This window comes from Odocoileus virginianus, chromosome 19 (genome assembly GCF_023699985.2).
Source record: "Odocoileus virginianus isolate 20LAN1187 ecotype Illinois chromosome 19, Ovbor_1.2, whole genome shotgun sequence".
In the NCBI taxonomy this organism is placed as follows: Eukaryota; Metazoa; Chordata; class Mammalia; order Artiodactyla; family Cervidae; genus Odocoileus; species Odocoileus virginianus.
In genome coordinates this window covers 37,975,186-37,994,013 of record NC_069692.1, presented here as the reverse complement: position 1 = coordinate 37,994,013, position 18,828 = coordinate 37,975,186, and positions in this window count along the sequence as shown.

The window sequence follows — 18,828 nt, the reverse complement described above, 5'->3', positions numbered from 1 at the left end:
CTTTAGTAATGAGTTTGAATGAATTAAACATTTGTAATTACTGTTATGCTGTTGTACCTAAACTAGCCATGCATAAGAATTAGTTGGGAAGGTTTAAGAAATATTAATTCTGAGTGACTTCTCTGGTGGATCAGATGGTAAAGAATCTGCCTGCAATGCAGGAGACCCAGGTTCGATCTCTGGGTCAGGAAGAACTCCTGGAGGAGGAAATGGCAACCCAGTCCAGTATTCTTGCCTGGAGAATCTCATGGACAGAGGAGACTGGCGGGCAGGCTACACTTCCATGAAGTCACAAAGAGTCGGATATGGCTGAGGGACTAACACTTCCACTTCATCTACCTCTAGGTTATTTCTGAGAATCTGATAAAAATGGTGATTATGATGGCTTAAACTTCTTCTCAGCTTGATAAAAGTTTAGATAGGTGTTCTTGCTGACTATGGGCACTTCATCTCCCTTTTCCAAAAGGATTTATTTTAGAAAACTTAGAATTATAAATTCTTTCTCTTTCCCCGTGTGATGTGAATCTTCTATAACTCAGAAATGTCCTTCTCAAGGACCAGGGAGACATCCCCTTGAATGCAATCATCAAGAAAGTTGGGCCCCTATATCGCAGTCCCTGTTGGATGGTGGAAACCTAACTCAGATATAAAGTATCAATTAGAAAGCAGGTGGACTAATCACAATGACCGACCTCTCATTAATGTCTTCTAGTAATTTTTCTACTAGCTCACCCTTTTGTACTTATCCCTCCTTTTATTTTAGAGGAGTTGAGTTCAATCATTATTGTGTCTCTTGAGTCCAAATATTGCTTATTTAACAAGTCCAGTGCAACTTTTTCTGACAACAGTTAACTAATTGTTTTCACATACTTTCCTCCCTCAATCCCTTAATTTTATTAAAATGATCATGAAAGGGTATCAAAAAGGAGAGATTCACAATGGCACTGAGAATAGGAGGTATAGACATAAGTGACTAGAAACTTAGAAGAATTTCTAGAAGATAACAGTGGGATAGTTTGAGGAATACACCAAATATAGGAAATCATATGTAACAAACATTTTGGAGAAGATGGTAGTGGGAATGGGATTCCTTTGCCATTCTTTCTAAGAAGGACTCTTTGAATTGAAGATTCAAGATAGGCATCTACATGTATTAGAAGCAAGATGGAGAAGTAGGACATAATCAGCATAATTAGCTAATGCTCTACATAGTAATGACTATGCTAGTTCTCTTATTCACCTGCTCAACATCCTTGCAAGTATAGGATTTATGATGGCAAAGCCAATACCACTTATTTGCTAAATTTGGAGATCTTTTCTTTTAAACTACTGAATAATCTGCCTGACAAGATGATTTTGGATGTAAATTACAGAAATTTCAAATAATTTCAAATATTTATATAATATAAATGTTTATCTTACATGACAAGAAGTCTAGAAGAAGGATTATTTATGGTTTGACTTTGAACTCTCCTTCACCTTCTTCAGCCAATGGTATAGTCCTTAAATGCATACTATCATTGTTTTAAAATGGAATCACAATCAGATGTATTAACATTGAAACAAGAATACATCTGCTTTTGCTGGCAATCTTTTCTGGAAAAGAAAAAACTATTTCTATCATTTTTTTTTCTCAAAGTTTCCAGTTGGGTAAAGTCAGAATACAAAAATATGAGTGCATGCGTGTGTGTATGACATAAGTGAATATATGCATAACTTCTGTGATGCAGCTAAACATCACAGTAATCAATATTTACCAGATTTAGTTATCATCCATCCTAGGAAGGAATTTTTATAAATTTGTTTAGAGAAAAAAAGTTTAAAAACTTATCTTCATTTAAATTCATTTCTATGATTGTAATATTACATTTTAAATGGCTACTTCCACATACATTACAAATTTTACTTGAAACTACTCTGTCAAAGAATAATCTAATTAGCTAAAATATATATATATATACTAAAAAAGGAGGATCTTTACTCATTTATTTTTAGTTACCTCAAAATGTAAAAATTATACAATAAAGTCCTATTTCTCTTAAATTAACACTAAATAAAACATGAAACATATTTTTTAATGCCCTAGATGATTATATTTATTTTTAATCTATTTTGAGCATTTTTCATTCAATTTTTCAATGTTTGAAGACTGTTTACTTTGCATCAGACACTGTATTTGCCACTGTGTAATGGGACTACACAGATATGCAACTTAGAAGGAGACACTGTAAATATATACTATTTATTATAAAAATATTAATATGGCAATTAAATATATTACTTATTTTTTATTATAGCAATGTAAATATAATATTATTAAATATGTAAATTACATGTACTTCTTTTATAATAAGTGTGTGTTAGTAGCTCAATTGTGTCTGACTCTTTGCAACCCCATGAACTGTAGCCTGACAGACTCCTCTGTTCATGGAATTTTCCAGGCAAGACTATTAGAGTAGGTTGCCATTCTCATCTCTAGAGGATCTTCCCAACCCAGGGATCAAATCTGTATCTTCTGTGTCTCCCCCACTGCAGGCAAATTCTTTACCCCTGAACCATCGTGGAAGCTGATGTATAATAAACACATGCACATCACCAGATGGTCAATATCAAAATCAAACTGATAATATCCTTTGTTGCTGAGGATGGAGAAGTTCTAAACAGTCAGAAAAAAACAAGAAGAAGCTGACTGTGGCTCAGATCATGAGCTCCTTATTGCAAAATCCAGACTTAAATTGAAGAAAGTAGGGAAAACCACTAGACCACTCAGGTATGACCTAAATCAAATCCCTTATGATTATACACTTGAAGTGACAAATATATTCAAAGGGTTGGATCTGATATACAGAGTGCCTGAAAACTGTGGATGGAGGTTTATAATCTTGTACAGGAGGCAGTGACCAAAACCATTCCCAAGAAAAAGAAATGCAAGAAGGCAAAGTGGCTGTCTGAGAAAGCCTTACAAATAGCTTGGAAAAGAAGAGAAGTGAAAGGCAAAGGAAAAAGGGACAGACATAACCAAATGAATGCAGAGTTCCAAAGAATAGCCAGGAGAGATAAGAAAGCCGTTAAAGGAGCAATGCAAAGAAATACAGGAAAACAACAGAATGGGTGAAGATTAGCGATCTCTTCCAGAAAACTACAGATACCGAGAGAACATTTCATACAAAGATGGGCTCAGTAAAGGACAGAAATGGCAGGGACCTAACAGGGGCAGGGCCTTCCCTGGTGACTCAGCTGGTAATGAATCCACCTGCAATGCAGCAGACCTGGGTTCAATCCCCAGGTTTGGAAGATCCCCTGGAGAAGGGAATGGCTGCCCACTCCATATTGTGGCCTGGAGAATTCCACGGACTGTATAGTCTATGGGGTCACAAAGAGTTGGACAAGACTGAGCTACTTTCACTTTCACAGAAGCAATTAAGAAGAGGTAGCAAGGATACATAGAAGAACTATACAAAAAAGGTCTTAATCACCCAGATAACCATGATAGTGTGGTTATCACTCACCTATAGCAAGACATCCTTAAGTGTGAAGTCTAGTGGGTCTTAGGAAGCATTACTACAAACAAAGCTAGTGAGGTGATGGAATTCCAGCTACACTATTTCACATCTTAAAAGATGAGGCTAGTGCAGTGCTACCCTCAACATGCCAGCAAATTTGGAAAACTCAGCAGTGGCCACAGAACTAGAAAAGGTCCATTTTCATTCCAATCCCAAAGAAGATGCCCACAAATGTTCAAACTACAAACAGTTGTGCTCATTACACGTGCTAGCAAGGTAATATTCAAAATCCTTTAAGCTAGGCTTCAACAATACGTGAACCAAGAACTTCCAGATATACAAGTTGGATTTAGAAAAGGCAGAGAAACCAGAGATTACATTGCCAACATCTGTTGGATCATACAAAAAGCAAGACAATTGCAAAAATATCTACTTCTGCTTCATTGACTACACTAAAGCCTTTGACTGTGTGGATCACAACAAACTGTGGAAAATTCTTAAAGAGATGGGAATACCAGACCACCTGACCTGCCTCTTGAGAAATCTGTATGCAGGACAAGAAGCAACAGTTAGAATTGGACCTGGAACAATGAACTAGTTCAAAATTGGGAAAGCAGTATATCAAGGCTGTATATTGTCACCCTACTTATTTAACTTATATGCAGAGTACATCATGTGAACTTCCAGGTTAGGTGAAGCACAAACTGGAATCAAGAATGCCAGTAGCAATATCAACAACCTCAGATATGCAGGTGATACTACCCTAATGTCAGAAATAGAAGAGGAACTAAAGAGCCTCTTGATGAGGGTGAAAGAGAATAGTGAAAAAACTCACTTAGAACTCATCATTCAAAAAATTAAGATCAGGCATCCAGTCCCATCACTTCATGGCAGATAGATGTGGAAAAAATTAAAACAGTGACAGATTTTATTTTCTTTGGCTCCAAAATCACTGTGGACAGTGACTGCAGCCATGAAATAAAAAAATGCTTGTTCCTTGGAAGAAAAGTTATGACAAACCTAGACAGCATATTAAAAAGCAGAGATATCCCTTTGTCAACAAATGTCCATATAGTCAATTCTATAGTTTTTCCAGTAGTCATGTATGGATGTGAGAGTTGGACCATAAAGAAGGCTGAGTGCCAAAGAATTAATGCTTTCAAACTGTGGGGCAGGAGAAGACACTTGAGAGTCCCTTGGACAGCAAGGAAATGAAAACAGTCAATCCTAAAATAAATCAATCCTATTAATTGGAAGGACTGATGCTGAAGCTGAAACTCCAATCCTTTGGCTACCTGATGCAAAGAGCTGACTCACTGGAAAAGACCCTGATGCTGGGAAAGATTGAGGGCAGGGGGAGAAGGGGATGACAGAGAATGAGATGGTTAGATGACATCACCGACTCAATGACTTGAATTTGAGCAAACTTCAGAAGATAGTGAAGGACAGGGAAGCCTGGTGTGCTGCACTTTATGCAGTCAGAGTCAGGCATGAGTTAGTGACTGAACAACAACAATTTTATAATATATTATAGTAGAGTATATAATCTGTATATACCTTATATATTATACTACATCATTCATAATTACATTATATACTATATACATAATATAATTAATAAAGCTAACATGGCTTCCCTGATAGCTCAATTGGTAAGAAATCAGCGTGCAATGGGGGAGACCTGGGTTTGATCCCTGGGTTGGGAAGATCCCCTAGAGAAGGGAAAGGCTACCCACTGCAGTATTCTGGCCTGGAGAATTCCATGAACTCTACAGTCCATGGGGTCACAAACAGTTGGACATGACTGAGCAAATTTCACTTCACTTAAAGCTAACATGAAAGTGTAGTCAATGGGAATGTGTGATATCTCTGTGTGAGTTGGCATTTGAAATGAATCTTAAAAGTAAGCCAGAAAGATAAACACCAATACAGTATACTAACACATACATATGGAATTTAGAAAGATGGTAACAATAACCCTATATGCAAGACAGAAAAAGAGACACAGATGTATAGAACAGACTTTTGGACTCTATGGGAGAAGGCAAGGGGGGGATGACCTGAGAGAACAGCATCGAAACATGTATATTATCAAGTGTGAAACAGATCGCCAGTCCAGGTTGGATGCATGAGACAAGTGCTCGGGGCTGGTGTACTGGGATAACCTGGAGGGATTGGAATGGGGAGAGAGGTGGGAGGGGGGATAGGGATGGGGAACACATGTAAATCCATGGCTGATTCAAGTCAATGTATGGCAAAAACCACTACAACATTGTGAAGTAATTAGCCTCCAACTAATAAAAATAAATGGAAAAAAAAAAAAAGATGAACCTTGTTGACTGGAAAATTTAGGGGTTGTACATTCTAGTCACTTTAACTGCAAAAGGAGGAAGCAAATGAAAAGCTGAAGTATATTTGTTAAGAGCTGAGCTGAAAGTTAGAAAGCTAATTTTATGAAAAGTTGTGGAAGATCTTTGAATGCTATGTGATTGAATTTATCCTTAATTGCATGGAAACTTTAAAGGATTTTTATGTTAATCTTACAAAGATCTTGCAGTCTTAATCATTCACAATTGTTGAAGGGTCTTAGCAAGTGACTGAACCAATAGTATTTGGAAAATGGAAATGCAGTGTCACGACAAAATGTTACTAGAGATAAAAAGAAAATTTTTATAATAAAAAAGTGAAATTTACCAGGGAAGTATAGCAGTACTAACATTGTCCATTATAGCAATGTAGCCTCAAAGGTATAAAGCAAAAATGAGAGATAGAAAATTCAAAATCTAACTGGAAAATGTTAACACTCTTATAGAAACTTATGGAACAACAAAACTTAGTAAGAATATCAACAATTTGAACAATCCATATTAAAAACATAGAGTCAAACATATTAGCAAGCTGATTATGGTATATAAAGAAGACAAGGCAATATAATCAAAGTTGTTTTTTCCAGAATTATAACTTTGATTTAACATTTTTAAGTCAATCAATGAACTTTCTACATTAACAGAATAAAGAAAACAATTTTCATGATTATGATTACATCAAGATTATTTTAAAGTTTGTTGTGATAAATTTAGCAGACTAGGAAGAAAGAGCATTCATTTATCAAACTGAAAATGTGTGGGTAAATAGATGGCATTACACAACTGCCATCACATTTAATAGTAAAATGTTTAAATATTTTTTTCTAGATTGGAATTGATTTAAGAATGCTCATTATCATCATTTGTATGTATTAGAAGGTATAGCTAGTGAAAAACTACAATAAAGTAATAAAATGAGTGGTTGAAAATGAAGAAATAAAACTATTACTATTTTTTTAATTGTGAAAAATTAAACCTACAAACCTATCAAAGATATTAAATAAATATGTCAGCAAGGATTGATGAACACAGGGTCAATATACAAAAATAAACTATATTTCTATAAATAGGCAGTAGGCAATTAGAAACTAAACAGAAAAGAAATTTTTAATAGCATAAAATTTGAAAATATAAAATCAAGAGAAAGAGGGGAGAGATAAATTGGGACACTGGGATTGACATATATATATACACAACTACACATAAAATAGATAACTAATAATGACCTACTGTATAGTATAGGAAACCCTACTCAACACTCTGCAATGGGAAAAGAATCTAAAAAAGAGTGGATATATGTATATGTAAAACCGATTCACATAACTGCACACCAGAAAATAATACAAAATTGTAAGTCAGATGTACTCAAATATTTTTTAAAAATTAAAAAATGAATAGAAAACAACTAATAAACAATGTACAAAAAAGCTTCAAATAAAATTTAATAAAACATTTATAATTTAATAAAAAATTTAATAAAAAAATAAAAATAAAACATTGCCAAAAACATTAATAAAGAAAGAAAATGCAGCAATATGTTATATTATGACATAGTTATCTTAATGCTTTAATGATATTAGTACTCCAAAAATATTTAATTAAATTCCATTAAAAATCTCAAATGTTTTGTGGTGGCAGTTGAAATAAAAATTCCAAAATTTATTAGCAGTGCAAAGGGTCAATTATGCCTCATATATACTGGAAGAATTAGAGCAATGTGGAAAGAAATTCATCATCTAACATCAAAATTCATACTAAAACTCTACTAACTGGGGGGAAAGGGCAGAAAAAGATCAGCTGTAGAATTCAGAAATAGCATTGAGCACTGGTTTATGACCAAGGTGCCTTAAGACAGTGAGAAAGTGTTGTCTGTTTATTAATTGGTGTTAGATCAATTGAATATACATATGGACAAATAGTCATAATAATGATAAATAAACTTTATTCTTATAACAGATTCTATACAGAAAATAATGCTAGGCAACTTTCAGAAGTAGCAAAACAGTAAAACTTCTGGAAGAAAACATGAGAGAACACCTTAATCACATGGAGACAAGCAACCGTTGCCTAAGAACAGTCAGTAAGGGATTAGAGAGTGCTCAGCCGGGCTACATTGGAATCCTTTCAAGTTATCTATTAATAAATGGCATAAGATAAAGAATGACAGCTTTACATTCACAGAAAGTAAGACAAAACATTCAGATTGGAATTATATAAAGAAATAGAATTCCATAAAAACAGCAGAAACTCCGCCCCCGCCCCAACCCGGCAAATGAGAAATTTGAACAGGTATTGCCTAAAAAGGAAATCCAATAACTTGTGGAAAGCTACTTAATCAACAATACCCTTAAAGTTAAATAAGATGGACAGTTCCAATGAGTGAGGATGGAAATTAAAAAAAAAAGAAAGAAATCAAATGTCCTTGTAAAGGGGTTTAAGTAAAACGTGTGTAATTGTTTGTGAATGCAGCAGGGAAGAAGCCCTGGAGAGGATGATATAATATCATGGAAAGATTGTCATGATGTGTGTTTGTATATGTATGAGAGATTGAGAGAGACAAGATAATATGAATAATAGGGCACACATAATTTGATTTTTTAAAATGAGAAAAAATTAAGATGATATGAAGGCAAATATTTTTCTGTTAAAATGGTAAAATAAAAATATAGAGATATTATAGGAATAAAATAAAACATCATAGACATACTTTGTTTTCAAATTTCTGCTTACATTTTAAATATTGTAAAATGAGAATATTTTGCATGATTATATTAAACTACTCTCCACACTAAGAAACAAATAATGATATGGGGGATATAATTTCCTAATTCTTGTTGTTTCAGATGAGAATGTCAGTAGTAGACTTTTATCCTACTCCACTGGAACCTTCTGCTGAATCACACACAGACACACACAAACAACACACACTCCATATTCCTCCAGGGAAACACTATATCATAGTCTTCTTGTAAAGAAGACTCTGTGAAGGTGTCCCTCGGGCCCTTGCCTCCTTCTTCCTATTTGGTATTTCCTACCTTCCAATCTGAGTCCCACGTCACCACAGCATGCAGCGAGTGCCAGGGAGCATGCATGCCCTGTGCTGGGCACAAGGCTGGTAGGCTTATAATTCTGCCAATGTCTGTGCAAAGCAAGGACCCTTATCTATGGCTGGAGTATTAACAAGTCACTGTAGTCACCAGAAGTCTAAGCAAATTGTTTAACCAATCAGTAACAGGACTCATGGGCTTCCCCGGTGGCTCAGTGGTAAGGAGTCCCCCTGCAATGCAGGAGCCGCGGAGATGCAGATTCACGCCCTTGGTCGGGAAGATCCCCCTGAAGAGGAACTGAAAAGCCACTCCAGGAATCTTGCCTGGAAAATCCCACGATCAGAGGAGCCTGGTGGGCTTCAGTCCATGCGGTCACAAAAAAGTCAGACACTATTGAACAAATCAACAACAACAACAATAGGACTCATTCCCATCTCTGTCCCTTTGTCTTCCCTTTCTATCTTTCCATTGGATCTCAGTTTTAATCAGGAAGACAGTGTTACTTGTTGAATTGCCTGCAATGCCATGAAGAACATATATAATATGTGCCATCATGCCTGTCCACTGAGCCTAATTTTTCCAAGACACTAATCTCTTTGTGACTATTACAAATTCTATTTGTATTGAATATTGTATCACATAATACAAACATTTTCTATTCCATTGCTTCAGTCAGCCAGTTAACTTTGATGAAAAGTTAAAATTATAATGGGGTAATCATATTTCAGGGGCTTCCCAGTGGTAAAGAATCCACCCGCTAAAATGGGAGATGTGGGTTCAACACCTGGGTGGGAAAGATCTCCTGGAGGAGGAAATGACAACCCACCCAGTATCCTTGCCTGGGAAATCCCACGGACAGAGGAGCTTGGCAGGCTACAATCCATGGCATCAAAAAGACTCAGGCATGTCTCTGCCTCACTGAGAATTTGAATTTTCTCTGAAGTGTACCAGGCCCACGGACACTGCCTGCCACCTACAAGCTTATGGTCTCAAGGTGTCTCCTTGTACTGTGCAACGATTTTGAATCCAAATCAGCCCTTACTTAAAGAGCATCATTACTTCTTGCCAGCTCCAGTTTTAATTATTGATAAGCAACTCATGTAAATAAATATAACCTTGCAGTTTTTTGCCTTTATAAGTCTCCCTCATTTGGTAGTCTAGTGGAACATAAATCAAGAGTATCTTGAATCTGTGTCTCCCAGGATTTAGCCCTAATGAACTCCAAGCAGACACCTTTTTATTTCAATCAGGTATCTGTTTCTAAAATTTTGGTTAACAACCTAAAGATGACAAGGTAAAATATTTCTTGGTTCAGGACTGGTTTGAGAAGTAGCAGATTAACAGTTAACCACTACTGGCTTGAAAGTAAAAGTTATACATGGTAAGAAGAAGAGGGAACATTAGGATCCAGGAAATGGAAACAAAGAATGTTTCTAAAATGTAATCCTTCCTCTCGATAATGTCCAATGTAATGTCTCTGCATTAATATGTGCCTCATTTAATTTAAATTAACCAGAATTTGGACAAACTGTTTCAAATAGCCTATATAGTTAAATTCTCTGGGTTCAGATCCCAGATCTGCTGGTTATTAGATCTGCTTATAGAATCTAATGTGTTCTTAATCTTTTTATGGCTGAGTTTTATAATCTATGGAGGAAGATAATGACTGAACCTACCTCATAGAGTTGTGTGGAAAATGTGAGAAAATATACATAAAACATTTTGTATAGTATATTTACAATGACCCTGTAAACATCAGATCTGCTACAATTACTATTTATATCATTACAGTGCTCACATGGAGCATTTGTCCTTGTTATTTTAAGACAAAATTAACTTAATATTCAATTTGAACTGGCTGTAAAGCTCGGGTTTTCATTAAAAGTCTCCCTGGATTGCAGCTTCTTGGGAATTCTCTTCTGTGCAAAATAACTCCCCAGAGCCACTGAAAAAAGAATCACTTGGATTTATTATTTTGATCTTACATGAATTCACACTATCTTCTTCTTGTTTAATAGAGTAAAAATTTGTGGTACAGACAAGTTGACGCATCAGCAGCCCAACACTATTAAAGTTTCCAGTCGTTTAAAATAAAGAGACTTTGCTTTTTTCCACAGTTTTGCTACTAAAAGGCCCCCAAGCCCCACTTGGCAGTCAAGTTATCAGATGACTGTCAAGAACTACGATAAATGTATTCAAATCTCTGCAGAATCTCTTTCTTTCTGTCATTATTGCCAGGGTCTATAAATCAATAAACATACACCAAATGACTTCACTGCACTAAAACTTGATGCTTTGAGGGGTGGGCCCAGATAATGTTTAGTATTCTTTATTACAAACTCAAGAATCACTAAGGCTTTCAATGGCTTTAGGATACTGTCTAATTTCAAATGCTGCATACTGAATCAGTGATGCTATAGAACATACTTCCTAAATAGCGTTGTCAATTCCTGGCTGTGTTAAAAAGTTTTGTCTTTCTCTTTCCTTCTTCCTGCCTTCCTTCCTGGCTGCCTTCCTTCTCCCCTTCCCCTTTTTCTCTTGCTCTTTTATTCTCTCTGTCTCTCTCCCTCCTTTCCTCCACTATCACCCACCACACTCTCTCAATTTTGCCTTAGAGCTGAAATTAGTGTCATCAATACATTTTATTAATTTTTTATAAATGCAATAAAATTATTTTCAAGAGGTACATTTAAAGGCACTCAATTTGGAAAAATCAGGCAATGTAAGTTTCTATGTTACTTTTTCCATACATCACATCCTCTCCTCCCCTCTCCCCATGTCCATAAGTCTATTCACAAACCAGGCTTTGTATCAACCTAGAGGGCTGGGATGGGGAGGGAGGTGGGAGGGAGTTTCCAAAGGGAGGGGATATATGTATGCCTATGGCTGATTCATGTTGAGGTTTGACAGAAAACAGCAAAATTCTGTAAAACAATTATCCTTCAATAAAAAATAAATCAACTTAGAAAAAGATTGCCAGGGGAAATATCAATAACCTCAGATCTGCAGATAACACCACCTTTATGGCAGAAAGTGAAGAGGAACTAAAGAGTGAGGAACTAAAGAGTTGATGAGGGTGAAAGAAGAGTGTGAGAAAAGCTAGCTTAAAACTTAACATACAAAAAACTAAGATCATAGCATCCAGTCCCATCACTTCATGTTAAATAGATGGTGAAGAAGTGGAAGCACTGAGAGATTTTATTTTCTTGGGCTCCAAAATCACTGTGGGTGGTGAGTACAGCCATGAAATTAAAAGACACTTTCTCCTTGGAAGAAAAGCTATGACAGACCGAGGCAGCATGTTAAAAAGTAGAGACATCACCTTGGCAACAAAGGTCCATCTAGTCAAAGCTGTGGTTTTTCCAGTAGTCATGTATGGATGTGAGAGTTGGACCATAAAGAAGGCTGAGTGCCAAAGAATCGATGCTTTCAAATTGTGGTGTGGGAGAAAACACTTGAGAGTCCCTTGGACAGCAAGGAGAAGAAAACAGTCATTTCTAAAGGAAGTCAACCCTTAATATTCACTAGAAGGACCATGCTGTAGCTGAATTCCACTACCTTGGCCACATGATGTGAAGAGCCTACTCACTGGAAAAGACCCTATGCTGGGAAAGATTGAAGGCATGAGGAGAAGATGGTGACAGAGGATGAGATGGTTGGTTAGCATCACCAACTCAAATGACATGAATTTAAGTAAACTCCAGGAGATAGTGAAAGACAGGGAAGCCTGGCTCGATGAAGTCCATGGTGTGGCAAAGAATCAAACATGACTTAGTGACTGAACAACAACAAATGAAAATTAAAAATATAGCCATTTTTAGTGCTCTAATTTTCCTAGATCATGTTGCCAAATTCCAATTTCCAATGACTATAGGTCCAGATTATGTGACACTTTGATATTAATGTCTAGCTAAGAAATGCAAAGCTATGAGTTGTTTCTCTTCAATTCTCTCCCTGTTTTTCATTGATAATGGCTAATTTGAAAATTCCTGTTAAAAAGAAAAACAAAACAAATATGTGATATGTAATATCTACTCATTCTTTCATTCAGTAAACAAAAACTGAGGAGTGTGATCTTGAATTTTTATAGTCATTAATAGTAACTATGGCATATCTGGCTGTTGCAGGTGGCTCAGCCGTAAAGAATCTGCCTGCCATTGCTAGGGACACAAGAGATGTAAGTTAGATCCCTGGGTTGGGAAGATCCCCTGGAGAAGGGCATGGCAACATACTCCAGTATTCTTGCCTGGGAAATTCCATGGACAGAGGAACCTGGAGGGCTACAGTTCACAGGGTTGCAAAGAGTCGAACATGACTAAAGTGATTTAGCAATCAAGCAAACATGGCATATCCAGTTAATAGGCCAACTTTACCCCCTTTTTTCATTCAAAAAATAAATTATATTGTTATGAGTCTCTTAACATCTTTCACATTTATAATTCCCTATATTAATAATGCCAAGAATGCATCAGTTCAGTTCAGTCACTCAGTTGTTTCCCACTCTGCGACCCATGAACTGCAGCATGCCAGGCCTACCTGTCCATCGCCAGCTCCCGGAGCTTGCTCAAACTCATGTCCATCTATTTGGTGATGCCATCCAATTATCTCATCCTCTGTCATCCCCTTCTCCTCCTGCCTTCAATCTTTTCCAGCACCAGGGTCTTTTCAAATGAGACAGTTCTTCACATCAGGTGGCCAAAGTATCAGAGCTTCAGTTTCAGCATCAGTCCTTTCAATAAGTATTCAGGTTTGATCTCCTTTAGGATTGACTGGTTTGTTCTCCTTGCTGTCCAAGGGACTCTCAAGAGTCTTCTCCAACACCACAGTTCAAAAGAATCAATTCTTCAGTGCTCAGCTTTCTTTATGGTCCAACTCTCATATCCATACATGACTACTGGAAAAACCATAGCTTTAGCTAGTGAAGCTTTGTCAGCAAAGTAATGTCTCTGCTTTTTAATACACTGTCTAGGTTGATCATAGGCATTCTTCCAAGGAGCAAGTGTCTGTTAATTTCATGACTGCAGTCACCATCAGCAGTGATTTTGCACTCCAAGAAAATAAAGTCTGTCACTGTTTCCCCATCTATTTGCCATGAATTGATGGGACCGGATGCCATGATCGTAGTTTTTTGAATGCTGAGTTTTAAGGTAGCTTTTTCACTCTCCTCTTTCACTTTCATCAAAGACTTTAGTTCTTCTTCGCTTTCTGCCATAAGGATGGTGTCATCTGGGTGCCTGAGGTTATTCATATTTCTCCTGGAAATCTAAAGTAGAATGTATAATCCATGGCTAATTTGCTTTCTCCTGGGTACTGAGATTTTTCCTTTAGAAATATCACTACAACAGTGTGGTAAGAAGGAGATTAAACAACAAGAAAATCTAAACTAAGTGAGGAGACAGTCAATTCATGGTGGTGATAGAGGAGGTGAGGAAGGGTGGAAAATATTTAGAACATAGGATTAGAAGGATTCTTTTTTTGAAAGGATATTTAGGATGAGAAGAAAATCTAGGAATCTAGGATGGCTTGTTTAGTATGTAAGTGCTTTGCAAATATTTTTCATTACTTTTTTTTAAAGCATTTTCTTTTGTATGGGCATTGTGAAATGCCATTGGATTGGCTGCAAGTATGTGAGATTTTTCAGAGGGATAGGAATCAAAAGAAACAACACAGATATTGATTGAAGGAATGAAATAGTTGGGGAAGAAATAACTAAATGTACAGATACATGAATTTTTGAAATTTGAACTAGTAGTGATTAATATTTATTATGCAGTGCCAGATGTCTCTTTTAAATGTTTTTCTTGTAATACATAAACTGATATTCATAATAGCTCTGTAAATTAAACACTGTTGTTTTTCAAATTTAACAAATGAAGAAACTAAAGTCTGAATCATTTAGTGTTTTCTCCAATTCTATAGCTTGACAGGATAAGGATTAAAACAAATTTAAGTCTACATACTTATAGACTTGCCCAGTAATATCTATACTCTATTGTCCCTATAATTTAAAGTTCTTAAGTGCTCTTTAAGGGAAAGTGCTGTATCATCTTATTTTTGAAGGCAAAAAAACAAGTACACATGAAAATTCATTCTTTATATCTACTCAAAAATAGGACTACTTATGACTTTGACAGTCATCACATCATAATTTCATGTATAGGATTCTTACAGCTTAACCCTATCCATTTCGATAGATTATTTTTCTATTTCTCTGTGTGGAAATTGCTGATAAATTGATATTCCTCACTAATAAAACATTTTTAATGGAAGTTGATAATTCCTGCTAGAGTTTTCCTAAACTTTTGATTTTTTGATAACTTCATATCAAGCTGATTAGAAGAGTTTGAAGAATAATTACCTTAAAGCATTTATTTCCAGTTGTTTTTAAACTATATCATGTTATCAGCTTACAGCATCCAGAAAAGAAACAATCTGGGGACAGAATCTGCAGTAGCATACAATTCATCTCAAACATTTTTTTAGTGACAGGAAACATAATAATATTATAGTGAGCATAACTAACCAACCATTTTCAAGTATTTCTTCATTAATACATGGAACTTAAGAAAACTTAAAATGAAGATTAATGTAGACCTCCATAATATCTGGAGAAATTACACATTTTAAAAACATGTTACAGAAGCTCTTTTGATTTTAATATCAATTAAGTCTTCTAGAATAGGGCTTTTCAATTTTAGCCTACATGAGAATCATCTGAAAGGCTTGTTAAAATTCCAATTACTGGACCCCAAGCCCAGGGATTCTTATTCAGTGCTTAGAAGTGGGCCCACGATTTGTTTTAGTGACCAGCCCCAGGTTATGCTGACGTTGCTGCTTCGTGACTCATATTTCAAGGGCCACAGGCATAGTGCACACTTAAGACTATTGAGATATTTTGAAAAAAAAAAGAAGATGGAGCAATCAAATGAAAAAAGAGATAGGTCTGTTCTCAGCTTGAATACTTCTTGTTTTGAGTATTTGTTTATTTTTGAAGCTGAACGTCTACCTATAAAATGAAAAGAAACAAACCCCCCCAAACTTTCGCTAGCATAGTTTCTATATGGTAGAAGACAAACTCCACATGTTTCTGTACTGATGAATACATCCAGCCAGCCTCTCAATATAAACCAATCTGACCTGTGTGATTTACCTGTTAATCTTCATCTGTTCTGGCCATCCCATTCTCATTAGATCCAAGACACACTAATCATGTATACTAAAATTAGAAGCTTCAATAGAAAATTAGCAAAGGCAGGCCATGAAAACCAGCAATCTTAGAATTGTAATTTACATTCCAGTGGGAGCCATCTATGAAAAGACTTATTTTAATTTAATCCTCAGTGAGGGGTCCTGTTTTAAGAGCAGAAAAGAAACTGAAATTGGCTCTCTATGAACAATGCATAGTTTTAATATAGTTAGATTATAAGGTAATAGCATTTTGCAAGTTTCTCAAAACTGATGCTCCCACACAGGTTTAATTGCTATAAGCCATTAGTGGAGAACATTTTCCTGAGAAATATATATTAAACCAAAAAGGTGAATGGAAAACAACTGTTTCAATATCTTAAACTGTGAAACTTCATGTTAAATGTTTTTCTTCTTCTTAAAAAAAAAAGATTATGCTCTAATATAAGTTTAGCAGTTCTCAAATTGCTCATTAAAAAAAATACATCACTGGGAACAACTTGTCTTGGAAATAAAAAGAGATCTCCTTTATCCAAATTTCCTTTTTGTGTGTTATTTTAGGAGACTGAGTTAATCTAAATAGCACAGTAAAATTTCAAAACAAACCAGTCTGGTAAGTGTGCTTTCTCTCAGTTTACCCTACCCCAATTCCATTCTCCACCCTTTTCTATATTGCTCTCAGTCCAGGATGCTGACCCTTGGACATTGTATTCTAAGATTCCTTTGAGGCGATACCTAATTGCAGGTTTAATTTGCATTATTCTAATAATTAGTGATGTTCAACAACTTTTCATGTGCTTTTTGGCCATCGTCTTTGGAGTCAGCCCAGTTTTTGATGGGGTGTTCGTTTTTTGAGCTGCATGAGCAGTTTGTATATAGCTTATATGTGGAATCTGAAGAGTTGGTACAAATTAACTTATTTACAAAACAGAAACAGAGTTACAGATGTAGAAATAGTGATATGGTTACCAGAGGGAAATGGGAGCTTGGAATTGACATATACAGGCTACTATATATAAAGAGTATATTAGTAGGTCCCAGGGCTGTTCAAGCATTTCCAGATCCCTGCTTACTAACCGTTAAGGTAAGGCTACATTTCTCTATCCTACTGAAGTTAGGTCTAGTCACATGACTCTCTTAACTCAAACAAATATGTGTAGAAGCAGTTTCTTTCTGTTCTTTTTGGAATTGATGTTCTATAACTGGCTGTCATATTTAAACACAGTGATAGTGAGTATTGGCCAGTCTCACATGTAATGATAAATAACGTATATCATCACTTAGTCACAATGCCTACTGAGTTCATTAATTTAACGAAGTTTATCTTTTATGTCTGTCCTAAAATTTCAAGTTTTTAAAAACAAAGTTAGTCTCTTGTTAATTCATCATTTATGATGAAGGTGGAAATAAAACACTGTATACAATTATAAACAGATTAGATTTAATATTATATTAATTCACAGGGAAATATATTTAATCACTTAAATGAAAAGATAATATCAGTATCATGTAACTCAGTACTTTAAGAAGGGTAAACTATTTTGCATTTAATTCTTTCTAAAATTATAAAATAATCTTAATTATTAGCCCGTCTACTCTCAACTCTTGAGAATTATGGAAATTGAAAATCGGCTAACTGTAGCATATCTGAATTTAAACTCATCTTTTAAATCCTCATCTAGTGATTTTTCTACTGTACTCTTTTTTCCTTTCCTATGCCACTATTTTCTAGATCTTTTGGTATGATAAACCAATGTGGAGCACCACATAATATAATCCATTAATTTTTAGATCTCAATATTATCAGCAAATGTAGACCACAACATAATGTGTTCTGTGGCTGGTAGAATTAATAAAAGTAACACACTAATATTTAAATGTGTGTACAAGGTCCTGGCAACCGTGAAGGGGGGCATTCCAAATGCAAATTCATTTGATCTTCACAACTATGCTGGAAATGTCTATTGACATTGTTGTTTGTGTGATACTTACAAGATAGATGAGCAACTCAATTATATTACTTTATTTTTCAAATTACAACTCCAGTATGTAAGCAGCAGCTGCTCTTAAAGTAGCTTTTCCTTCATTGAAAGACTATTGAAGTAGCAAAAACCAGTCTCTTGAAATAGTTATCAGAATCTTAAAATTTAGGAAGCAGTTAGCTAGCAAAGGGGCTTCCCTCATGGTTCAGCGGTGAATAATTCACCTGCAATGCAGGAGGCGCAGGAGACACAGGTTGGACCATGGGTCAGGAAGATCCCCCGGAGGAGGTCATGACTACTCACTCCAGTATTCTTGCCTGGAGAATCCCCGAGGACAGAAGAGCCTGGCGGGCTACAGTCCATAGGATTGCACAGAGTCAGGCATGACTGAAATGACTTAGCATGCATGCACTCAGAGACACATGCTTACAAACGTGTAGACAAGTCCTCTGTGGTGGTTCAGTGGTAAGGAATCTGCCTGCCATGGCAGAAGAAATGGGATCAATCCCTAATCCGGGAAGGTTTCACATCTTGGAGCAACTAAACCCGTGCACCACCATAACAACTTGGCTAGCAACAAAGAAAGAATTAGGTTGTCTCTTGGCCATAGCTTTTCAAGATCAAGGACATTTATGTGTAATGCCAATCAGTCTGGCTCTAGTTTAGTGAGTCTTCATTGTGTTTGCCTATCATTGGAAGGGAGAATGATTGTATGCTTCACAAGGATATTTACACTAGAATATAA